General features: G+C 43.7%; 1 protein-coding gene across 1 annotated transcript in view; it reads left to right on the forward strand.

Moving 5' to 3' along the window:
• The first annotated feature begins 2,431 nt into the window (after nucleotides 1-2,431).
• The window catches only part of LOC138299981 (bile acid receptor-like), a 579,850-nt gene continuing 555,912 nt past the window's right edge, over nucleotides 2,432-26,369 (forward strand). Inside the window, exon 1 of the mRNA XM_069238746.1 lies at nucleotides 2,432-2,569. The gene's annotated coding sequence lies outside the window, so the exon portion shown is untranslated. The remainder of the gene's footprint in view (nucleotides 2,570-26,369) is intronic.

Genomic DNA, 26,369 nt, shown 5'->3' on the forward strand with positions numbered 1-26,369 from the left:
CTCTCTAGGCTGAGAGGGGTGACTTATACTAAAGCTGAAATGAAGCCTGAGCCCGGGAGGAGTTGATGATGGTGCTGAACGCATGTTTGTCTTTTGCAGGGAACAAACTCTTCCTGACTCCTAATAATTACAGCATTTTGCTTTAAATAAAGTATGCCGTGCGCTCATTCACCCTAAGAATATCTAGACGCAAGTTATTCTACTTTCCATGCTCTCCTAGTGTAGCACATAGAAGTAAGCTTTCGGTTCTTGGGATTTTAGATTACAGTTTAAACCAATAGATATGTTCATTTTAATCTTGCTGTTCGCAATGTGCATTTGACCTGTTTTAACCGTTTTCTGTGTGAATATTTTAGATGTATTGAGCAATAGGGTGCACCAATTGAAATAAACACTTGTATTTGTTAAAGTGTCTTTTTTTTGTGCATCTTGTGTTTATGACTGATAAAAATGAAAAAGGTTTGTTTCTGATCACCACGCTGTCCCTGAGATTGTTAGTCACCTAAGAGCATTGACACCACTTCAACTATGTATTAGGAGGAGTTCGGTGGATCTACAAAAACCAGTCTTTGACATTCAGCGTTGGTGGGCTTGAAACAAGCTCATTAGTGTCACCTGTGGGTGGGAAAACAAACCTTGTACAGCTGAGCCAGAGACTCAGTTTATGCAATGCTATAAAACTATATGGCCTCCATCTATGCCATTGTAGTACATTGTATGACACTGTAACACATGCCCCTCCATTCCTCTCTATGACTTGCCACTCCCCTATATGACACAGCACTCCACTCTACTATACTCTCCTCTACTATATGACACTGTACCATAGTGCACTGTATAACACACCACTCTACGACACTACACTGTACAAGACTCTCCACCACTCTACTGGAAGACGCTCCACAACACGGAACTGTACAACACTTTTCTTCACTGTAGTCCACTCTATTCCGCCTCACTGTTTAGCACTCATCTCTACTATATGCCACTGCACGACACTTTACTCGACGGCACTCCATTCCATGACTCTTGATTCCACGGCTCTGCAGTTGATGACACTCTACGGTACGACACTCAACGGTGCTGTACAACATGCCACTCCACTGTACATCAAGCCAGTCCACTCTACAATGCTCAACTTCACTATACAACACAGCACTTCACTGTGTAAAACTCTACTACACTATATGCTGCACCACTCCTCTTTACTCTACCCCATCCTATTCCACTCCACAACACTAGACTCTATGACACTAGACTGTATGACACTGTCCTCCACTATGCTCTCTGACAACCCCTTTAAAAATACTGCACTGAAGAATCCTCCACACTACAACTTGAAACCCATTTTTATTAAAAAATAAAAATCATTTAAACTGAAGGAAAAAAAAAGGTTAAGGATAAGTTATAGTTAGGAAAACGTTAATCTTTCTATACAAACCCAGCTTAGACTGTACAAACACTAGAGAAGTTTTATAACCAATTTATAATTGACGCACCACCTTCAATCCACTATAAATTGTGCACCGCCATACTCAGTCTTGTCATCTCACTTGCCACACTACAGTAACTAAGTCACACTCTACCATGCACTGTATTGTCAGAAATGATGTAATCTGAGATGGCATAAATGCTGTTATGAATGTGATGATTCCACAAGCTATATTATGTAATATGCAAGGGTATAACCAGTGCATGGAGAAGGTAGGGGTTATAGTTAATGTAGTGTGATGAGGGAGGTGACAAGACTGAGTACAAAGGTGCATGACACAGCAAATTGAAGGTCAAGCATAAATTATAAATGTAAGTTATAGTTATAACTTTAGAATTTTTAATGTTTGCATAGCTTACGTTGAGTTTGGTTAGAAAAAATAAAATTTTCCTAACTATAAGGTATGTCTAACCTTAGTCTTTTTCATTTGATATATGTATATAGTCAATAAAAAAACAAAGGTTAAGGATCAGTTATAATTAGGAAAACTTTATTTAGTCTATGTACATATGACATTTTAAACCATATACACATTTAGAGAAACATATGGAGATGTTTCAAAAGACAACTGAAGGCTACTTCCTAATAAAGTGTGTGTGAATACACGAAATGACTGCATGTTGGATAGCAATACGTAAACTTCTGTGTAAAGTGACTAATGTTTCTGCGGAGTGCTGCATGTATAGTTATTTTACTTATTTAAATGATTCAACTTGGCCAAAGGGGAGAACGTGAAATATTCTTAAGTTTTACTTTAAATCACATATCCTTGTGAGAGTGACGCTGGGGCCCAGTGGCCTCTGTCCCTGATGGTCCAGTTATTGTTTGATTTATGTCTGCTAGCAGCTGCCCTCCTTATGACCCTGGGAGGGCTGTGTGGGAAGGCAGTGTGTCAGATGGAGTGAAAGCCCTGCTCTGCTGAGTGTCTGCTGCCTGGGTATATGCAGAGGCTGATAAATAGCAAAAAAACAGGCCTCCCTCGCTCCAGCGTCGGATCACACTCCCACAGTAGCTGCTGCATGTCCCTCGCCCATCCACTGACAGAGAAGAGGAAAAGCCTACTAGAACCTGAAATTGGTAAGTGACTTTCTACTTTCTTAAAATGTTCGATGCGGTTACACCGACTCTAGAAAAGTTGTGTAATAAAATTCTGAGCTGACAAATTCAGTTTTGTGATACTTCCTATCTGTATTCTTCAGTTACAATGTATTTTGCTTCTGCTAACAATAAAATGAATGTGAATAAAAAGCTTACGCCCTACTCTAGACTACTGAAATCCGCCAGTATTTTAATTTGCTGAGCAGAAAAAAGGTGTTTTAAATATCAACAAAAGCCACTATTATTGTTCCCTTGGAATAGAATTGCAAGAAGAAAATATTAAGGGGATACTTCGAAGCTCTCTAACTACTGGTAAATCTATTCAAAAGCAGGGTGTGAACTCCCACCGGAAAAATGATAATGTTCTCCAGTCCTGTTCACATGTTTATGGCTGTCCCGTCCTGTATCTAAAGACGGAAGCAACAGTTTACGTTAAAAATTCAGTAACAACGGATCATGGAAATTCTTCCAGTAAAACTAATTATAGATACAGTGCTTACCTTAAATTGAGATATTTCCATTGTGTTCATAGCAAACTGGTTGGCAAAATGCCTCCTGATCCTAAAAACTAATATAGTCCCAGAAAAGTTGAGGCCTCTGAAAGGTAAACAGGGCAGAGGCAGAGTCAGTCACATGTCGGGAGCCAACAGTTAGTCACATATTAAGCTATGGCTGATAGGTGACTGACAGCGCCTCTCCTTTTATGCCCCTTTAGAGGTTCTGAACTCTTGAAGATTCCAGTAATGTCTTTAAAGGCCAGTCAAACACTGACTATTGAAACATCGGTATATAGTGGTAAGGAGCCTTCTTTACTTTAGTCCAGACTTTGCATCATTATTTGTAGGTTTATAAAAGGGTTACACAGTTTGTCAAGTGAGGAATATACTGGGCTGGGATCATTATTTGAAACTTTATATCATGTTACCAAGTGGACTGGATTTGTCTTTCTTTCCTTCAAATATATATTACTTCAAAACGTTTTTTTATTTCCCAGAATCTTGCTTTGCCCTTACTCATGCCTAATGACCGCTAATGTCGATTTCCTAAATTCTTATCGATTTAGCATTAAAATGTCACATGATATCCAGCAAATGTTTTTACGTTATTCTTGAGTATGGAAGAGGAAACGTAATTCAAGTTTATGTAAATAAAAAAATCTGTTTTTAAAACCCAAGTTTTAGGCTATATAATGAAAGATTGGAACCAGGGCAGCCACAGGTTAAAAGTAGTCTCTCCAACTGGGATAGATATATGCACTAAAAACACACACACTTGGGATATACGAGAAAACACTTCAAAGCTGGAATCTTTTTATACTTTGTTTCATAAATCTACCTCGATCTGGTAAAATAACAATTACTAAATTAAACATGCCTTTGGAAAAAGGTAATCCGTGGTCACCACAGTCTCTCTATTCCACTATCTACTTTGTAGTATCTAAGCGTGTCCCAATGGTTTAATAGAAAATGCATGTCTACATTCACTACTTCCCCAGAGCCAGGGCACCCTCAGTGATAGCTGTTCACCCTCAACAAATGTTCAGTCATTCATTCAACTCACCTTGTTTGCTGATTGATTACTCAGTAGAAATGTATTTAGAATGATGTTCATTTTCTATGCAGACCGAGTTAATCATGATGCTGCATCAATAAAATCAATGGTGATTATTTAAACTGTGTTTTCTCCCAGCCTATCCTTTAATCTTACTACGATAAACATGATTTATTTATAAATAAGTAGGACAACTCATGACCAACTGAGAAAGTCTCTCAAAGTGTTAGATTGTTCTATAACGAACCAAATTACTTTTTTCCTCTGTGGTTTAGATTCAATTAATTAGCAGTAACAACTTCATGTGGGTGATTTCAGAATATATAGGTAGAGGGGAAGATAATTCCACATTTTAGGTGCAAGGTGGGAGGAGGAATTCCAAAGAAAAGTGAAAGGTATGCACAGAGCATGGGAAATCAGCAGAGGGTAGTTCAAAATGCAGAAGGAAGGACGGAAATATTATGATGAATTAAAACCTTGTCTCCCAAGGTCCTCATGCTCTAATTTTCTGATGGTGCCATCACGTTTTACCATGTGGATTATTCTTAAATAATGCTGTCTTTTCAACCCCATTGGTTATTTTAGTCTGTTTATTTCTAGTTGTAAGGGGAATCTAACTCCAGGTGTTCCTCAAGTAAAGGTATTCGTTCTTGCAGTAACCCTTAAAGATTTCCTATCAATGTCTTGTGACATCAACAAATCTCCGTTATTTTTATCGTGTGAACTCCTAGTGCAGATCTATGCTCTTTAAACCTTCGGAAAAAATAGGCCAGACATGTTGCTGATGGTTTGTCAGATTAACAATAACCGGTTGTCTTCGCTAAAACTTGGACCATGACATTTCTGTATTGTAAATTCTCGGGTTTACGGGGTTACTTGTGCTCAGGATCACAAAACTGAAGTGGAAAGTGAGCATTTAGTCTTGGTTAGAAAGATCAAAAAAGCGCGTTGAAATGAAATGAGCAGCATAGGGGTTGGAAAATCAGCGCAGATTAATTTCGAATTATGCAAGAGAGCCTCTAATGCTGCAGTCACTTTTGTGATTGCTCCCTATGGATAGGAATTCCATTTTATTGCTTTGTATGTTTGATGCAGTTTTCTAATAAACTCAATTTGTAGCGTATTTGCTTACTACAAACCATTTATTGTAACCCAGATCCTGATAGGTGACGCAATTTTTTGTTACCAATTTCACTGTAAAGACCTTGTTTTTCCTTACGACTTGTCTCGTCTTAGACTATCATTACTCCTCAATATCTGCACTGTATTGTTTTGAAATCTGTGACTGCATTTGCCATCACAGCAATCGAGTGGACGACACTTCCATGATTCAATGAACCTTTTGTAAATAACCTCCCCAGGCTACTTTGTTGCCTGGTCCATCTCCGCCCTTTTTCAAGCACAGTCGGTCTACTGAATTATGTTATACTTATTCACTGTATTAAAAAATATGACAAGGCCCTTATCTTATTTTCACTTATTTCCTCAAGTCCTCGTTCTACATGTATGTTTAGGACCATTGATTGTCGAGCAGAACATTCTCCAACGTCATAGCCCTTCTTTGTATTGACTTTAGTCTTCCTTTAACCTTCTGGCACTGTGGCTTTCACATATCAAATGATAGTATTGTACGTGAAAGCCAGAGGAGGCACAACGACCCTTTTCCTGCTCCTCATACCACCTTCCCATACCCCAACATTTCTCTCTTCGCGGCGTGCTTGCGGTACTGGACCACCAGAATAACAACCCTCGTAATGACTCTTCAATCTTAAGGCAAGCATTTGCACACGGTTGAAAAATTACATTTTCTCCTCTCAAAGCACTTTGCATGTTCACTTAAAACTCTCAACTAACTATTCTGTTATCTTGGCAGTTTCGAGCATGTTACAGATCTTGTTATCTGCAAACAAGGGTAACCAGCATTTTATACTTGCGTACATGAAAATGCTGCAGATTAAACATACGAACAATACACCTTCGTCCCCTGTCACTAATAGTGTACACACCTCTGTTACCGACTGTTTTAGTGCCAATAAACTGTGAGCCCTTCGGCACATTACCAGAGACCATTTTTGGCTGAATATTAGCCTGAAATCAAACAAAGCTAAGAAAGCATGCTTTCAGTCGCTATCCATGCAGACCCGGGGACGAGTGCCACAAGAATATGACCGTCTTTCTAGCAATTGTTTCGAAAGAATGCAAAATCCACCTCTTCTGTTAATATTACCCACTGCCCTCAGACCCTTTGTCCATTTAATCCTGCTCTGACACTCCCACTAATGTACTGTTCTCAAGCTGGCACAAAATATCCTGAATCTTAGACTGTCCAGCTCTCTGGTGGTTGAGGAAGGAACACAAGACTCACATCTTCAGACAATATCTCCCTGTACATTCCAGTCCCTTTACATATTCTTCCCTACTCTGCTTTTGTACACTTCCCCACCTACACTGCCTCTAATCCCACACAATTCGAGGCATGAAATGTTCCCTTCTATACAATGTATCTTTTGTGGCCTACACAAACCACCATGAACTTTGCAGAATACATGGGGTCTGTAGTTGGCGGTGGTTTTCACCCTGTCCAAGTAGGGACCCTTATTCTGGTCAGAGTAATAGAGTCACACAGGTAAGTTAACCCCCACCCACCCCCTTGGTATCTTGGCACAAGCAGTCTGGCTTATCTCAGAGGCAATGTGCATAGTATTCGTACACGTACACAGTAACACAGTGGACACATCACAAAAGTATTCCACACCAGGTTAGAAAAATAGCCAATATTTATCTGAGTAAAACAAGACAAAAACAACATAAATCCAACATACACAAGCAAAGATACGAATTTGCAGATATTAAATCTTAGTATAGCTGGGGCTATCACAACTTCTCGACTGAGTCATTCCCAACAGTCCAACGTCACTCGTGAGGGAGTGCAGGCCGGTCACAGACTCGCACGGACCCCAGGTACAGTACCTTTGAAAACGATGAGGAAACAAAGACGTTGCACAGAGTCAGGTAGGTGAAGCGTCGCAGGAGTCGGTGCAGTGTTGGTTCCCTACTGCTACAGAGGAGGTGGGGCATTTGTTCCTTACTGTTAGGCACAGGAGGTGAGGCATCAGTTCCTTATGGTTGCAGGAGAGGTGATGCTGCATCAGCAGCAAGGTGAAGGTTCCTTACGACCCAGCAGAGTCGATGAATCCATCAGGTCAAGATGCGAAGCATCGACTTTGCTGTGTCGCAGTCACATCACAGGGTCACAGGTGCTGCAGCAGAGTCAGGTGTTATGGGCTTCGACGACATGGCATTCAAGACTCACACTGTGGCGGGACTTTGGAGACGCTGCAGCAGCGTAGGGCCAATGTTGCGGTCGCAGTTGTTGCACTCAGCGAGGACCACAGCTCCGTTGCAGGCATTGGTGCGTAGTCAGATGGAGGCGCTGGTTCTAAAGTCGCTCTGGAGTCGATGTACTTGGTTTCTACTTGGTTGCACCAGAACTCACTCCCAAGCGCCCAGGAAATGGATTTTGCACCATTTGGCAAGTCAGGACTCTCAGCAAGAGAGCCTAGGCGCTGGTAGGTGATGTCTTTGTTGTCCCTGCGACTTCCTAACAGGAGGCAAGCTCAGTCCAAGCCCTTGTAGAGCCTTTGGAAGCAGGATGTAGAAAGCAAAATCCAGTCCGTTCACATCCAGAACAGAAGCAGCAGGCCAGAACAGTTAAGCAACAGGCAGAGTGGCAGTCCCTCCTACAACATCCAACTCTTCTTCCTGGTAGAATGTCGTCTGTCCAGAAGGATTCTAACTCTGTGGAGTCAGAGGCCCAATACTTATACCAATTTCTGTCTTTGAAGTAGGTAAACTTCAAATAAAAGTCTTTGTAGTGCAAAAGACCATGTCTTTCCCCGCCCTGGCCCCAGACACACTTCAAGGGATTGGAGACTGCTTTGTGTGAGGACAGACCTATTCAGGTGCAAATGTCAGCTCCTCCCACCGCTCTAGCTCAGGAATACCCATCATCCTGGTGATGGTCCATCAGCATATGCAGGGCACACCTCAGCTCCTTTTGTGTGACTGTCTAGACTGAATACACAAACAGCCCAACTGTCATCCTGATCCAGACATGCATTCAGCAGACAGGCAGAGGCACAGAATGGTTAATCAAGAAAATGTCCACTTTCTAAACGTGGCATTTTCAAACTTAAAATTCAGAAACCAAATTCCTCAAAAGATTTATTTTCAAATTGTGAGTTCAGAGACCCCAAACTCCTTATCTCTATCTGCTTCCGATGGGAAACTACACAAAATATTTCAAGGCAATCCCCATGTTATCCTATGGGAGAGATAGGCCTTGCAATAGTGAAGACCAAATTTAGCAGTATTTCACTATCAGGGTATGTAAAACATAGCTGTACATGTCCTACCTTTTAAATACACTGCACTCTGCCCATGGGGCTGCCTTCGGCCTAGCTTAGAGGTGACGTATATGTAGTAAAACGGAAGGTTTGGACCTGGCAAGTGGGTGCCCTTGCCAGGTCAAAATGGCACTTTAAAACCGCACACAGTCACTGCAATGGCAGGTCTAAGACATGTTTGCAAGGCTACTCAGGTGGGTGGCACAATCAGTGCTGCAGGCCCACCAGTAGCATTTGTTTTACTGGCCATGGGCATACATGGCCCAATAATGTTTTTGCAATCATGGCAGGCTGTCACACATAAAGACGCGGTCACACTCTGGGCTTACTGCACGGATACCACATTCTCTCAGCATTTAGACATAAACCGTTGGTATACAATGATATCGATTGGTTCGTTGTGACAGCTTTCCATAATTACAAGAATATTATTATTGCATGTTGCAATTCCATGTGGCATACGTTTACAATACACTCTCTCAGGCTTAATTGTGTTGTCCTGATGATGATCCCGTCCATTCGGGGTTAGGGATTGAAACGTTACGTCGACATTTGTACTTGGACTCACAATATTAGCTTTTTGTGTATGAGCATGGGAGCCATCTACTGAAACACGTATGGTGTAATTCTGTGTCTTTGATTAACACTGAGTCATTGGACTATGTAGTGGTGCATTGCTGTCACTGTCTATTATGTAAGACAATGCACTCAAGCGCAGCTTCTTTGAGGATATGAAATGGCACCTTCTTGAAAAGTAACCTGTCTGGAAATTATACTTTTATTTTGTGACTTTCTTGTCTTTTATATGGAATATATTATATATTATTTATGCACAATAAAACATTATCATTTTCGTTTTCACATATGATTCATTGTAATTCTATATATTTATTGTTATAATATTCACATGTGAGGGACTGTTGTACTTTTTGCATACCAATTGCACATATGCACTTCAAAGAAACTTTCAGCTGCTGCACATCTATTCAACTGAAATCTTTTTGTAAACATGACTGTGAAGGGCTCTGGGCGGCTCCCAATTTGCACTAGAATAATTCTTTGTGGCTAGGGTGCTCCATTACTAAGTATTCACTTTGTACTGGAGAACACACATCTGCTCTTCCATCAAAGTCCTTGCAGCAGAATGTCTTTCCGATGAGGGGAAGCATTGTTTTTCTTTCAATAATTCCACTGATAGTGCTGCATTTAAATTGGATTAAAGTGGGTAGTCTGAAGGTTACATCTAATAACTATACATCAGTTTTAGAAATTGTGTCTAGTTAGCAGAGTATTGACCACAATCCTAGTCAGGGTAAGTTGGATACACACCCTATATTAACCTGTGCTGCTCTCTGGTAGCTTGACACAAAGCAGCCAGGCTTAAGTTAAGAGGCAATGTGTAAAGTATTTAAACAATAGACAATATGTGTCTGAGTAAAACAAGACCAAAACAACAAAAATCCATTACATAGATCCTGAGATATGCAATTTTAAAGATTTAGGTGAAAATTGTGCATAAAAGTGCAAAGCACTAACTGTGGTTATCTGGTCTCGCTGGACGGGGTCAAAGTTGAGAGTTCAGACCGACCGTGATAGAGCACGGGCAGGATAGAGGGGCCCACTCAGGCCTGCTGAACAAAGTACCATAAACCCTGGTACGCGTTGCTTTGTGAGGGTTTGTGGTGGTTCCGGTGAGGACCATAGAGGGCAGAGCACCTTAGGCCCACTCCCAGGAGCCCAGAACTGGGTTGGTACCACTTGGCAGGGCAGACTCACAGATGGCAGAGTCCAGGTGCAGGAGCAGGATTGTTGGAAGTCTTTTGTGTCCCTGCGACTTCAGAAAACAGGAAGTCAGTCAGCTGACCCTTGTAGTCACTCTGGGTTCTGGATGGTAGACATGCAGGTCAGCACAGCAAAGCAGAAGGTCAGCAAAGCAGCAGTCCAGCAGAATGGCAGTCCTTTCAGCAGCACAGCAGTCCTTCCTGGCACGGTATCCAGAGGTCCAGAAGTGTACTAATGTGGTGGTGTCTGAGGTCCAGTATTTATACTTTGGCACCTTGGCTCTGGAAGGTAAGAAAAGCTTCTAGAGGCATGCTTTTGAAGTGCATAGATGCCTTACCTCCCCTTTCCTGGCTCCACGTTGGCTGGAGTGACAATTCAGGGTTAGTAGGCCCTATTGTGGATGAACTGGACAAGCCTATTCAGGTGTAACTGAAGCAGTGCTAAGGTCCGCCTCCCCATCAAGCCAGTTAATGGCCCACTGAGGACCATCAAGTCACATCTAATCTCCCATTGTGAGTGGCTGTCTAGAGAGAATGCACAAGGCCCAGGTGTGTATTGGAGACAGGCAGCAGGCACACAGGGATTAGAGCAGAAAAATGCCGACTTTCTAAAATGGTATTTTTGAAATTGTAATGATTAACAATTAAAGAGGATTTATCATTACAATTCCATAGGTAATAAACATGACAGCTCCACCTTTTTCCAATCAGGAATGACACTTAATAAATGTATTAAGGAATCCCAAGCGTTATCCTATAAAGAAAGAGGGTTAGGCCTCCCAATAGTGAAAATGTATTTGGTAGTTTTTCACTACCAGGACAAGTAAACCTAAAAGGTATATGTTGTGCCTTTTACCTGCACAGCACCCTGCCCAATCGGCTACCAAGGACCTACCTTAGGGGTATCGTATGTGTAATAAAAAGGGTATTTAAGGTTTAGCAGGAGGTTTTAAGTGCCAATTGACACAGCAGTGTAACTGCACCTACAAGCTCTGCAGTGGCAAGCCTGAAACATGTTTCAAGGGCCACTTAAGTGGGTGGCACAATCAGTGCTGCAGGCCCACTAGTACCATTTAATTTACAGGTCCTGCGCACACGCAGTGCACTTTACAAGGGACTTATAAGTAAATTGAATATACCAATTGTGGATAAGCCAATATTACCATGTTTTAGAGTACAGAGCACCTGCGTTTTAGCAGTGCTCAGCAGTAGTAGAGTGCCCAGAAACCTAAAGATAACAAAAACACATTCAGCAGAAAGTGGAGGGAAAAGTCCCTACAGAAAAAGCCAGGTCCAACAATAATGTAATTTTTTCTGCAATACTGTGGCTCCTTATTTAAAGCCAAATAGTGACATCAGTGCAACATCAGCATTCTGCTGTCGTACTGATGCAACATTCTCTCATAGCAGACACACCAATAAACAGCTGTTTGTTCATCATAATATTACATAGAGTATTTGGTGTGGTAGTGATGCAAACTGGAATACATGTAACTAAATGACGACTAAAGGTATTTTAGCTACCCTTATAGAGGTCAAAAAGGGGCATCAGCAAACAGTGGTGCAAGACCTTAACAGATACAACTGTTGTCAACACCAAAAGCCAACACGTGTTTCACTGTCACTCACTTCTTATGGACTTGTCATTAGATATTTCTCATTAGTCCTCTTTAATATTGATTAACTGATCACCTTGCTTTTTCAAATCACTTCTTTCCACTTATCTATTCTTTCCTTACTTTTCAGTACGTTGTATCTTGTCTTTGTCTGAGGAGTTCCTATCTCCTTTTGTTTAACATTCGATTCTTGTTCAGTGCTTTAAATGAAAAAACATAAGTGCAGGTCCTCACCAAAAGGAGCTGTGGACAGAGGGTGTAGTGTGGGGCTGGCATAAGGGCGGTTTTAAGGGTGGGGCAAGGGGTGGTGCTAGGCTTTTGACCTTTCCAAGCTTTGTATGCAAGAAATCTACATGCATCTTCAGAAAGTCTGAATTAGCTGTCCAATAGTTATGACATTAATAACCATTTACACATCATTTACTAAGTGTTCATTACTACCCAAAGTAACCCCCTTTTATAGCAATCTTAAAATAATAAAAGGTGGAGGAAAAAACAGTAAAGGTCCAAATAACTGTTTTGTCCTTTGCATGTAGCTATTTGATGCATGGTCATAACTCACTAAGCTATTTGTCAAGGATTTTAACTTGTGACCTGCAAGTAAATCAAAGATCTCTGCAACAAAAACTATAACCAACTGAGCTATCTACATAAAAACATATTTTTTCCATGCCGTTCTTTCCAACAAGCAAAAGGCAAACTTATGGTGAGTTGAACATTTGATTAGATGGATTCAAATCTTTCTAGCAACTGCATTAACCACCTCCTGTATAATAATTACACTTCAGGCATCAGAACGGCCTCTAGTGTGGAGAATGCATACTCTGCCAGGATGGGTCTTATTCATCATCTAAACAGATGCCAAAAGATAGAAGAATTCAGTGCCAGCCTAGATGAATGAATAGAGCCTCTGTCAGAAGCAACGTCCTAAATGAATTCCTTATTCACTAAACAAAAGCCCCAACTATTGTTATTTGGTTATATGGATGTGTGAGTACAACCAAAAAATATATATGTACGGGGGTTGGTAGCTCCCAAGTGGCTCCATGTTATGTGACATTTATGTTCAACCAGATTTTTACCATCAAAGGTTTGCATGCTGAAACTTTAAAAAAAAAACTACTTTATAATGAGAAAAGGAAACTACAAGTCCCACGATGCAAAAGCATTGGCAGCTAAAATCCGAAACTCTCTGAAAATGACATACATTCTATGGAGCCTCCTGTCACATTTGAGTTCTGTCTCGTTTCCCATACAAAACAAATGGTTTACATGCACCAAACCACTCTGTAAAAAGTTTTTAAAAAAAGTTTTTAAAAATGTGTTGCCCTATAGGTTTTTTTTCTTTGAGGTTAATCATAAAATTGGTGGAGCATGCATGGATTTACATTCAAGTAAAAGTCTTTAATTTAAATTGCTGATGAGCTAAGATTTTCAGTCAGTGAAAACAACAGGCATACGAAAAAGCTGTACTACCCTGAAGAACGCACCCCACCCTCCCGTCGATTAGGTGTTAGAGTCACCTCTCAACCCCCACTATGCAAGGTGGAAGGGCAAACCAAACACCCTGCCACCACACCCCTGCTCTGAAGACTTCCAGAGTAGCACAACAAGATTGTTGTGTCCTGCTGACGCGAACTGTTGTTCTGGAGCTCGTGTGCCGGCTTAGCCCAGGATTCCTCTGTGAATCAGTGGAAGTGCGGGAAGGTATAAGACGCCGGGAAGGTATAAGACGTCGAGAAGAGCACCAGCTGCATCAAGACCTGGCCCCTGTGAGTACCGATACTCTCCTTGTCTGAGGAGAATTTTGGGTGCTCAAGGGGGAAATTAAAAAAGCGCTGGTCCTCGGAACCGGTGAGTATCATCCCCTTTAAAGCACTGCTTCTTTTGATTTACAAATCTAACGTTGCATTTCAATGCGCATGTTTTTTGCAGGCAGCATCCATTACATGTTCTTGTAGCATTAAAAGTGAGAGAAATCAGAGCTCGATAGATAACTAGAAATAATGGTACCAAGGGCCAGGGATGGCAGAGCAGGTTGGTGGAAGTCCCAGGCAGGAGGATCATGCCTCCTCGTCTCCTCACTAAAATGCTTCATTCAGCGGTGTCATGCTCCGCGTATATCTATTAGATGCTTTTAGCTTCAGACCCACAACCAGCTGAATAGGGTGCAAGGGTGGAAGAGCAGGAAGAGATCTGAAGTTTCGTAGGCGTTCAGGCTTTTGGGTAGAAAGGGGTATCAAGGTTGGTGGAGAAACTCTCCTCTGAGTGCTGAAGACTAGACGCAGGTCAGCGGAACTTGGGCGGGCTTTCATTTCTCTAGAACTCACATAGGTAGCCCAGCTGGCTGCTCCATGTGGTCCTAGCAACGCAAGGCTGACCCGGCTATGGATAACCACACAATTGGATGCGCTAAGACATGAGGAGGGTGTATTTGCAGCACTCTACTCATATTTCTAGAATTCCCTGTAGAAGTGCAAGAAGTAAGACGTTCAGGATCTATCTATTTTGATTAGCGGGCTTTGGCGCTGGTTCAGAAACCAGTCAAAATATGTTGACACGCCGTCCACGTGTTAGTATATGGGTTCCCTAGAAAGATACATGATCATGGTTTTGTATGTTGTATGTCCTGTTTATAACCCGGGTAAGGATGCCTTTTTGATATTCCCTCTTTTCTGCTGGCAATCAGAAACAAGTAATGCTCCCTATCATTACACATGTCGGTCATCAAAACCCACCGTAGCATAGTCCCTCTTCTTTCTTCTCCTTCATCACATACTCCAACATAGCTTGTTGGAGCTGGAGCCATAACCCTTTTCCTCCTTCCAGCACAGTAATACTTGATGGAGTGGAGTTTCCCCTGCAGCTTCCTACTTGTACTTTTAGCCCAGCAGTGGTCTGAAATTAACTTCAGCCATGGTCAGACTGACCTATAGGGCAATCAGGCAGTCGCAAAGGGCTGGTCTGACCGGTCAGTGTGTGGGCCGTTACCAGCTTCGAGCCTGTGAGGCCATGCACTAGTATATGCCTCTCGCTTGCAAGACTGTTGTGTCCGGTTTCTGGAGCCCACCTGTCACTTACAATCTGTTGGCTTGCATGGCACTCTTCTTTACAGCGTCGTAATTCGTTATTGAAGGGCAAGCATTAGTTCTGTTCCACTCTGTGAAGCAGGGACCTAGCACTGATTGATTTAACTTAATCAGTGCCCGTTCACTGCTCCCGAAATGCCTGAGGTACTATTTTGTTCTTTTTAATTTCCTAAGCCCTGCAAAAAGATGGCTTGTGACTGGCAAATACGTGCCCAGCGGGACAAACAAAATTGCTATTTTATTTTAAAGCTAACTGTCTTTTATTTTGCAAAGCCGTCTTTTCTCACTTTCCACTCATGTGTACTTTTGTTTTTGCTTGTGGGAGGTCTTCTCAAAAGATGATGATTATCTTGTTTGAAATATTGCAAAGCAACATTGTTTCTTTATGTGTAACTTCTGAAATGATGCTTTAACTCATAATCGTGCAGTACACTTCAATCCACCCCATCCAATCTGCCCTACTGTACTCTACCCAAATTTACTACACACCAATCTATCCCACTGCAATCTAAACCACTTACCCCAATCAAATCCACTGCAACCCATCCCACTCCAATCCTCTCAACCCACCCCAATGTAATCTGCCTCACTCAAATTCACCCCATTCTAATCCAAAAGAATCTGCCTCACTCGTAAACAATCTGACTCCCTCCAGTCCAAAACAATCTGCTCCACATCAGTCCAAAACAATATGCCCTACACCAATCCAAAACAATATGCCCACTCCCATCTACCCCAATCCACCCCACTCTAATCCAGTCCATCTCACCCAAATCCACTACACCCCACTGTATCCCAGTCCACCCCACTCACATTCATCACAATCCAGCCCACTACAATCCAGTCCACCTCACACCAATCCAATCCAACCCACAACAATCCACCACAATCCAGCCCAGTCCAGCCTATCCCTCTCCAGTCTATCCCACCCCACTTCAATCAAATCCAATCCACCCCACTCCAACCAAATTCACCACTACACAATCCACCTCACTCCAGTCCAATCCACCCACACCACCCTAGTCCATGCCACTCCCATACAATTCGCTTCAATCCACCCCTCTCCAGTCCAATACAGTCCACATTAATCCATACTACTCCAGTACAGTCCACCCCACACCACCTTAACATAACCCACTTCAGTCCAGTCCACCCTGTCCAGTCAATCCCCCAACACCAATCTAATCCACCCCACAACAATCCAATCCACCACAATCAACTCCACTCCAATCCACCCCACCCCACCCACCCCCAATCTACCACAATACAACCCACCCACCTAATCCAGTCCACCACACTCAATCTAATCTACCTCATCCCAGGCAATCCTATCCACCCCATTCAATCTAATCCACCCATTCAATCCATCCCACTGCACTCAATCCAATCCAATCCCCCCACACCTGTCCACCCCACCCCACCCAAATTTGATCCACTCCATGGCAGTCCACCTCACTCCAATCCACCTCACCTCAATCCAATCCACCCCATTCAGTCTAATCCACCCACTCAATACACCCCAGTCCAATCCACTCCAGTCCACCCTACCTCACCCGAATTCGATCCACCCAAATCTGATCCACCCCACTCCAATCCACCTACTCCAATCCAATCCACCACATGCCAATCCACCTTACCTCATTGAAATCCATCCTAGTCCAATCCGCCCTATTCCAATCCACCATACCCCACCCCAGTCCTATCCACCTCAGACCCAACCCCCCCACCTCATTTCAATCCACTGCACCCCACCCCACTCCAGTCCACCCCACTCTACATCAATCAAATCCACCCGACCTCATCCCAGTTCAGTCCACCACACTTCAATCCAATCAATCCAGCCACCTGCTGCCTCATTCCTCTTCTGGTGTCCCAGCATTCACTGGGACACCAGCACAGGCTCCCCTGCAATCTTGGTGCTGCTTTCATGCTAAACTTAGCATGAAAGCAGCATCAGGATTGGTCTGAGCGGCTTGGACTGCCGCTCAGACAACTCTGGGGTCTTTGCAGTTTTCCAGCCTGGCTGTTCAACAAAGCCGGGCAAACATACGGGCTGGAGAAACCTAAGTACGCATGTGTGTTTGGCCAGCCTGAGTCGGCCGGCCAAGCACACATGCACACTTAGGTGCACTCTCCCATCCTTCCCACTCCCGCCTCCTGAGACCCAGCCCACTCCTCCCTTCACATGCTGCTGGCTGATAAAACAATAATGAAATATTGTTTCATCTTTTAGCTCCTGGCTTAGCCAGGGGGGCGATGCTCCTTCGTCACTGTGAAGGAGCTGCGCCTACACCCCACTCCAATCCACCCGAATCCAACACTCCCCACCCCAATCCAAACCATCCCCCACCCCACTCCAATCCAATCCATCCCACTGCTGCCCACCACACCCAGTCCAATCCACCCCACCCCACCCCATTTCAATCCACCCCAATCCAATCCACCCCACTCCAATCCACCAACCCCACTCCAGTCCACCACACTCTACTCCAATCCTTCCTCTTTATCCCAATCTACCCCATCCCAGTTCAGTCCATCCCACTCCAATTCATCCAGCCCACCACACCCCAATCCAATCCACCCCACTCCAATCCACCCACTTCAAGTCAATCTACCCCACTCTAATCCAATCAAATCCACTCCAATCTAATCAATCCAATCCACCCCACTCCTGTCCAATCTAACCCACCCCTCCAATCCATTCCACTCACCCCAACCAAATCCACCCCACCCTAGCCCTGTCACTCTAATCTAAACCACCCACCCCAGTCCAATCTAATCCACTCCACTCGAATTCACCGCAATCCCCTCTGCCTCACCTCATTTCAATCCACCCCACTCCAATCTACCCCACAACAATCCACCCCACTCCACTAAATCTACCCCACTCTACCCCAATCCAAGCCACCCCACTCTACTCCAATTAAATCCACCCCACAAGCTCAATCCACTCCAACCCACTCCACCCTGCTCCACCCCACTCCATTCTATGACACTCTCTGCCACTGAACTCTACTCCCTTCTACTCAACTTTACGACACTACTACTCCTACTCCACTCTACGACATTCCAACAAATCCACTGTACAGAACTCTACTCCCCCTCTCCACTCAGACACTCCATGGCACTAACTTTCAGCCATGCTGAACAGCAGCCACACTGGTGTACAACACATTGCCAAAGCCTATAACTCTTGTACAGGCGAGGCCTAATGGCTTTGCCAATGCTTGTTGTGGTTGGCTGTTTGTGGGCCTGTTTTATGCCCTGGGGGGGCAAGATTTACTGTAGATTTCCCTGCTATTACCACAAACACTAGGGGCTGAAAGCTCAAATCCATGCAGTCTTCCTTGCCTTGGAAAACACTTACACAGCTTATCTTTACAAGTTCAAAACTGCCTCGATTTGCAAGTACTGGCCACTTGTGAGGGTCGATCCTGCAATAACATGCCCTAGCACAGGCGTATCACTAGTGAGACGGTGTTGTAGTTAGAAAACTGTGATTTACCATTTGCTGGCTTGCGTGGCACTTCTTTACAGCCTCATAATTCGTCACTGGAGGCCATATCGGGACCAAGCACTGATTTATTTCACCTAATCAGTGCTGTCCGCTGCTCCGAAGGTGACTGAGGTACTATTTTCTTCTTTTAACTTCTAGCTCCCTGTAAACAGAAGGCCCATGACTAGCAAAAATGTGACCCGCAGGACAAACAAAATTGAAAATTAAATTTTCTATAGTTAACTTTTTTTATTTTGCGAAGTCTTCTTTTCTCACTTTGCACTCATGTTTTGTGTTTTTTAACTTCTAGTGCCCTGAAAACTGAAGGCTCATGACTGGCAAAAACATGCCCAGCAGGACAAAAAAATTGATAAGGTCTATTTTCTACAGTTAACTTTTTTTTATTTTGTCGTCTTCATTCTCACTTGCACTCATGTTTTGTTTTTGCTCATGGGTGCTGTTCTCAGAAGATGACTATTTTCTTGTAATGCAAAGCAACATTGTTTCTTTGTTAAGTGTAATTTTCGAAACTATACTTTAACAAAGAATTGTGCAGTATTCCCCAATCCATCCCATTCCAATCCAATCCACCGAATCCAACCCGAACCACTCACCCCATTCGATTCCAGTACAACATACTCCAATCCTCCCAACCCACTTTAATCCAAAACAATCTTCCCCACTCTATTACAAAACAATCTGCCCCACTACAACCTGTCGTATGCCAATCCATAGCAATCGACCCCAATCCATTCTAACACACTCCAGTCCAAAACAATCTGTCCCAATCCAACCCAAAACAATCTGCCTTGCTTTAGTATGTCCCACTCCAACCCAAAACACTCTGCCTCACTTCAATCTGCCCCACTCCAACCCAAAACAATCTGCCTTGCTTTAGTATGTCCCACTCCAACCCAAAACACTCTGCCTCACTTCAATCTGTCCCACTCCAACCCAAAACAATCTGTCCCGCTCCAACCCAAAACAGTCTGTCCCGCTCCAACCCAAAACAGTCTGTCCCGCTCCAACCCAAAACAATCTGTTCCGCTCTAGTCCACTCTGCCCCACTCCATTCCAATCTGCCAGACCAATCTGCCCCACTCCAATCCAATCTGCCTCACTCCAGTCTAATCGGCCACACTCCAGTCCAATCGGCCACACTCCAGTCCAACCCGTCACACTCCAGTCTAATTTGCCACACTCCAATACTCCCAACCCACCCACTCCAAACTGTCCCCCTTTAAGCCAGAACAATCTACCTTGCTCCAATACAGCACTACAAAACAATCTTCCCAACTCCAGTCCAGAACAATCTTCCCCTGCCCCAATCTTGAACAATCTGCCCCAATCCAGAACAATCTGCCCCCTCCAACCTGCTCCACACCAATCCAAAACAATCTGTCCCACTCCAATGTAAAACAATCTGCCCCATTCCAATATAAAACAATCTGCCCCATTCCAATATAAAACAATCTGCCCCACTCCAGTCCAAAACAATCTGTCCCTCTCCAGTCCAAAACAATATGCCCCACTCCAATCCAAAACAATCTGGCTCACCTCAACACCCCACTCCAATCCAATCTACCTCACTCCAATCCACCACACTTCAATCCAGGTGAGCTCACCACCATTCGCCTCACTCCAGTTCGCTCCACTCCTATCTGCCCCACTCCTATCCGCCCCACTCCTATTCGCCCCACCTCTATCCGCCCTACTCCAATTCAAAACAATCTGCCCCACTCCAGTCCGTCCCCCCCCCCCCCATGTGCTCCTGTGGGACTCCAGCAGAGTCCCATGGGAGCCTCACAGCACCAAAACAAATTACAAAAAAATTACGGTGGGCCACCTGTGGCCAGATTGCCACTTGTGTGGGCGTGGACCACCGGTTGGTGAGGGATGGGCCCATGCCCTGCGGCCCAACCCCTGCTGCACACTGCTGAAGGCCATGTGTTGGGGGGTGGTTGATTGATCGTAGGGGTTGGGAGCAGGATCTGGCGGATGGGAAGTCAATAAGATTTTAACTTAAAACCTTAGAAATTCACTGAAAAAGCACTACTGTGTAAAAATAAAAAAATACTGAAATTTGAAAGTTAGATGTAACATACATAAGTTAAAGTTACACCACTAAGAAACAATTTGATTACCTCACATATTGCAACACTGATGACATCTGCAATCTTTGGTGGCACAAGCTATACACCGTATACGAACATATACTTCAGCTGTCATGATACGCAACATAATGACTGAGATTCGCATTCATGTGTGAACCTCTACATATATACAGACATATAGACACACACTATCAGCAAGAGAACACCTAGTTCCATATATATATGTGTGTGTGTGTGTATATGTGTGTGTGTATATATATATATATATGTATAAATATATATATATATACAAACACATGAGCAACCTGAACCCATGTGTATCCTTGTCTAATGATACCAGTAGCCATGAATCTGTATTATATACATGTGCATACACCCACTATCCACAATAATCTAATTGCCTGCATGTATGCGAATATACAAACACACACTCACATACACACCACCCACCCAAAATGGTTTCTCTATTCATTCAGAAACACAGAAACTGTCCACAAGCACCCACACCCTGCAATGCGTGCAAACATTCACAAGAACTCATGACACCTATGTAAGAACATACAGCCCATCAGCACCAATCTGCTTCAATGCGTATGTGCACATGCACTCACACCCATCACAGTAAACTATACGCCTTCATATGCATACAGATGTTTGCACCTACAAGTACACACTATCCCAAAGTACCTATGTATTTTCATGTATGTGCACACACACACAGACAGTAACCCATATGCCCCATGTAATCAGAAACACACAAATTATCCACAAGAACGGTTGGGCTTTCATGTTTAGACTCATAGTCTAAAACATATGCTGCTGAAGGCAGGGTCGGACTGGGACAGAAAATAGCCCCAGGCACCAAAAGAAAAGCAGCACCTATTAGTAACTACATAGTTAACCAAAAGCATTAGCCAACAGTACTCACCTGTACAAGAGCTATTGGCTTTGGCAATGTATTTTTGCCATGTTGTACATCAGTGTAGCTACTGTTCAGCATAGCTAAAAGTTAGTGGCGTGGAGTGTCGTAGAGTGGAGTGGGGGAGTAGAGGGTTGTAGAGTGGGGTAGGGAGAGTAGAGTGTTGTAGAGTTGAGTGGAGGAGAGTGAAGTTCAGTGGTTCAGTGGCAGAGTGTGGTGCAATGGAGTGGCGATTAGGATGGAGTGGACTGAGGTAGTGGGATGGATTGAAGTAGAGTGGGGGATGAATGGAATGGGGTGGGTTGGAGTAGTTTGGATTGAAAATATGGGAGATGGATTGGAGTGGTGTAATTATATTTGATTGGGGTGGTTGGGTTGGACTGAAGTGATAGGACTAAGGTGGGGTGGATTGGATTGGGGTGGGATTGGTTGTTTTGGATTGGAGTGGGACAGACTGCTTTGTATTGCAGTGGCAGACTGTTTTGGATTAGAGTGAGGCAGGTTGGAGAGGGGCAGATTGTTTTGGTTTGTACTGGGACAGATTGGAGTGGGGCATGTTTTGTATTGGAGTGGGGCAGATATTTTGGATTGTAGTGGGGCAGACTGAAGTGGGGCATATTGTTTTGGACTGGAGCGGGGCAGATTATTTTGGATTGGAGCGAGGAAGATTGGAGTGGGCAGATTGGGGTGAGGAGACTGGATTTTCTTAAAGTGGGCGGATTGGATTTGAGTGGGGCAGATTGTTTCAGATTGGAGTGAGGCAGATTGTTTTGGATTGGAGTGGGGCAGACTGAATTTGAGGGGGGTGGATTGCTTTGGATTGGGGTGGGGTGGGGCAGATTGTTTTAGATTACGGTGGGGCAGATTGTTTTGGATGGATTGGGAGAATTGGAGTGTGCAGTATTGGAGTGGCCAGATTGTTTGGGATAGAAGTGGGGCAGATTGTTTGGGATTGGGGTGGGGCAGATTGGGATAGGAGAGGGGTAGATTCGAGTGGGGCTGAGTGTTTTAGATTGGAGTTGGGGCAGATTGCTTTGGACTGTAGTGAGGCAGGCTGGAGTGGGGCAGATTGTTTTGAATTGGAATGGGGCTGATTGTCGAAGGGGATTAGGGTAGGGCAGAATGTTTAAGATTAGGGTGAGGTAGATGTTTGTGGATTGGAATCGGGCAGATTGTTTTGGGTCGCTTTATTGGCATGGGGCAGATTTGGAGTGGGGCAGATTGAAGTGGGGCGGATTGGGGTGAGATGGACTGGATTGTAGTCGGGTGGTTTGGATTATAGTGAGGTGGATTGGTTTTGAGCAGGGCATTTAAGTGGGCCGACTTCTTTTGGACTGGAGTGGGGAAGATTCTTTTGGATTGGAGTGGGAGAGATTGGAGCGGGCAGAGTGTTATAGATGAAAGTGGGGTAGATAGTTTTGGATTGGAGTAGGGCAGATAGTTTTAGAATAGAGTGGGGTAGATAGTTTTGGATTGGAGTGGGGCAGATTGTCTTGGATTGGAAAGGGGAAGATTGTTTTGGTTTACACTGGGACAGACTGCCATGGGAAAGACAGTTTTGGAATGGAGTAGGCAGATTGTTTTAGACTGGTGGTAAATAGCGATTCCTAAATGCCCAAATCGCATTTAGGAATGGCTTCATACATGTGCTAAGAAATCGCAAATAAGGAATCCTTATTTGCGATTTCTTATTGAGAGAGTCGCAATTTGCGACTCTCTAAACAGGGTCGCAATTGTAAGAAATCGCTATTTTTGAGATTCCTTAAAATTGCGTTCAGAATGTCTTTCATACATTCTGAACTGGCTTTTTGCATTCCCAAACAGGCATTCGCACCGTTTGCGAATGCAAATAACCTTGATACATCTGGCCCTATGTCCTATAATAGTTGCTGCAACATTTTTTTTCATGTTGTAGCAGGCCAAACAGATCACTCGCCCCCAATGGACTGTGACCCAGAGGGAGCGAGCCAGCCGATGGGAGTAAAAAACCCTTCTGACTAATCAGATTGCTCCAATTTTTTTTAAAATTATGGTTGAGAGGCCCATTTGATCAACTGTCAATAAATCCATACATTTTTAACCTTAATTTCTCAAAACACTACTAAACGGATTTAACACTAATCACAAAAAAACACTCTTTCTTAGTAACGATGTACCTTTCTGCCAACCTTAGTGTAATTGTTTTGTCACTTCAAATACTTAAAAGGGCACAGAAAAATACTTTTGATGTAAAGTACCATGATTTTAAGGTACTAAAGATGTTTCTTGATGTACTTACCTGTGATGTAAAAACCCTGATGTACTCACCTGCGATGTACTGTCTGCGATGTTATCAGCTGCACATAGGTACATGTGAATACTGTAGTGTTTAGGTGTGTGTGTGTGTGTACAGTATTAAAACACAGCTTCTTGTTGATTGTGTGTGTGCGGTATAGCTGAGTGGATGCAATTAAGATTTCCGCAGTAATTAGTGTGTGTGTGTGTGTCAGTATGGCTGTGTGAAAATTAATATTTGGATATGTCAATGAGTGTGTGCATATGCGTGAGTGCATGCATGTTTGTGTGAGAGCATGCAAGTGTGCACCAATTGTTTTGGGTAGTGTGTATGTATGGGAGATAACTGCCATAAACTGTTCTATGGGCCTATTCATACAGCCAGACATTCACTAGATACAATATTTGCCAATCGTAACATCTTCTCAGTGACTGAGAACTATTCTAACACCTGGACTGACCATTGTGTGATCCTATTAAACCTCTCCATTCCATTTCACTGAAAATTAGTCTGTCCATAAACCACATATTAAGTGGAAGAAACTTCATCTAAACTTCTGTAACTCCTAGCTGTCTACTTCTTTACTCACCAGCCAAATAATAAAAGTTTCACAGTTTTACTGTGGGCTGTCAACTGCTCTTGCCAGTCTTAACCCATTCAAGTCCATTATACCCATGTCCCTTAGGAAAATAGGCTACAGACACCGGAGTGAAAAACATCATTGAAATCAAATAAAATGATCCTGTAAAGGTTCTGGAAGTGGTCTTACAACAACAACAACATCAAGGTGCACTCTAATGCTATTCCAAAATCTATTAAGCCACCATAAGCTGCTAAGGAGACTTGACAACATAGGGGTGCAAGGAACTGCCCTAAAATCCTTCACCTCTTACTTAAAACACAGATCTCTAATCACTTCAATCTCTCCAATGTCTCATTTATACCACACATGGCTAGATTTATCATCTTCAAGGCAATGTGCATCATACATTAAGCAAATGATGGAACTGGACCACTCTTCCTTCATAATACGTTCCTCACATTCTGCCAAACAAGACAGTTAAGTTCCAGGCTTGCCGTCTGCCCAACTGGCAGAAATTTGTTTTCTGTCAAGACACCCAAACCCTGGAACTGGATTTCTGCAAGAATAAAATGAACTAACACTTTGAATTTTAGCGAGCATTACTAACTTAGCTCCTCTCATTCATATAATCACATCATGCAGATCACTGATTATATAATAAATGCATCAATGCTTACTCTTTCTGTAGCACCTCATGCGTATGCCTAGCTAAATATGCAGCACCATGTTGAAGTATGTCTTTGAACATGCTTCACCCAACATTTTCCATGTAGGAGAAATTAAAAAATACATACCTTCTGGCATACAGTACAAAAGAGGACACCAAGAAACGCAATGCACATCAACACCCTCAGCGCCTCTTCATGGATATCCAGTGTTATTTTATACAATACAGTAGAATAAGTATTCAGGTGGTCATTACAACAATGGCGGTAAACAATGCCTACCACAGCGAGTACAGCCGCCAACATACCGTCACCGCGGCTACCATCTGTCTGCCATATTATGATCGCTGCAGGACTTCCGCCACAAGAAGGGCAGAAATATAGCAGTGATCATACTGGCGGACAGTGGTAAGCTGGTGCTGCTACCACCAGCACCGCCATGCCAGTTGAACACTGCCAGCCGTAACATGGCCTGTGATACGGCCCGGTGGTGTACTGCTGGTGGAGCGCTGCTGGCAGTAGTAGTGCCCCTTCCTGTTCCCTGCCGGAAGACCTCCTCGCCCAAGGTAAGTCGGGCTTCCGACAGGGGAGGGGGGTGGGAAGGTGGGGGTGTTGTGTGTGTATGAGTGTGTGCATAAATGTCTGAGTGTGTGTGAATGGGTCTGTGTGTGTTGTGTTGTTTGCGTGGTTGTATGTGTGTGAGTGTAGGCATGTAAGAATGATGAAGTGAGTGTGTGTCGTGTCTGCATGTCAGTGTGATTGTGTGTACAAATGTGTGCGAGCATGTCTGGAAGTATGCGTGTATGCTAGTATGAGTGATTGGGTGTATGCGTGGTGTGTGTCTGCGGGTGTGTGCATGTATGGGGACGGCGGTTGAGTGTGTGGATCGGAGGGGGTGAGGGGAGTGTGAGGATCGTAACGGGTGGGGGGAGTTTGGATGGAGGGGGGTGTCAGGTGTGTGTTGGGGGTGGGGGAGTCGCCTAACGCTATGAAAACCATGGTGATAGGCAGGCTCATAATGCCACCGGTGGTACTAGGCCAGCCGCCAGCTGATATTGCCATGGCTTTATGAGTGGAGAAGTGGTGGGTTGGCTGCAGCCAACCCGCCATTCTCATAATGTGGCAGTATTGCCATCACATTACCACTCACCGCCGGGGTCATAATGACCCCCTCAGTCTTCTGGATACCTCTTGAATGATTGCAACAATATGACACAGAGGGTATAGTAGGAGTGAGCCTCAAGTCAACTTGTAAATGATGAGGGATAGTACGTCTATGTCCAC

The sequence above is a fragment of the Pleurodeles waltl genome, chromosome 6, assembly GCF_031143425.1.
Source record: "Pleurodeles waltl isolate 20211129_DDA chromosome 6, aPleWal1.hap1.20221129, whole genome shotgun sequence".
NCBI lineage: Eukaryota > Metazoa > Chordata > Amphibia > Caudata > Salamandridae > Pleurodeles > Pleurodeles waltl.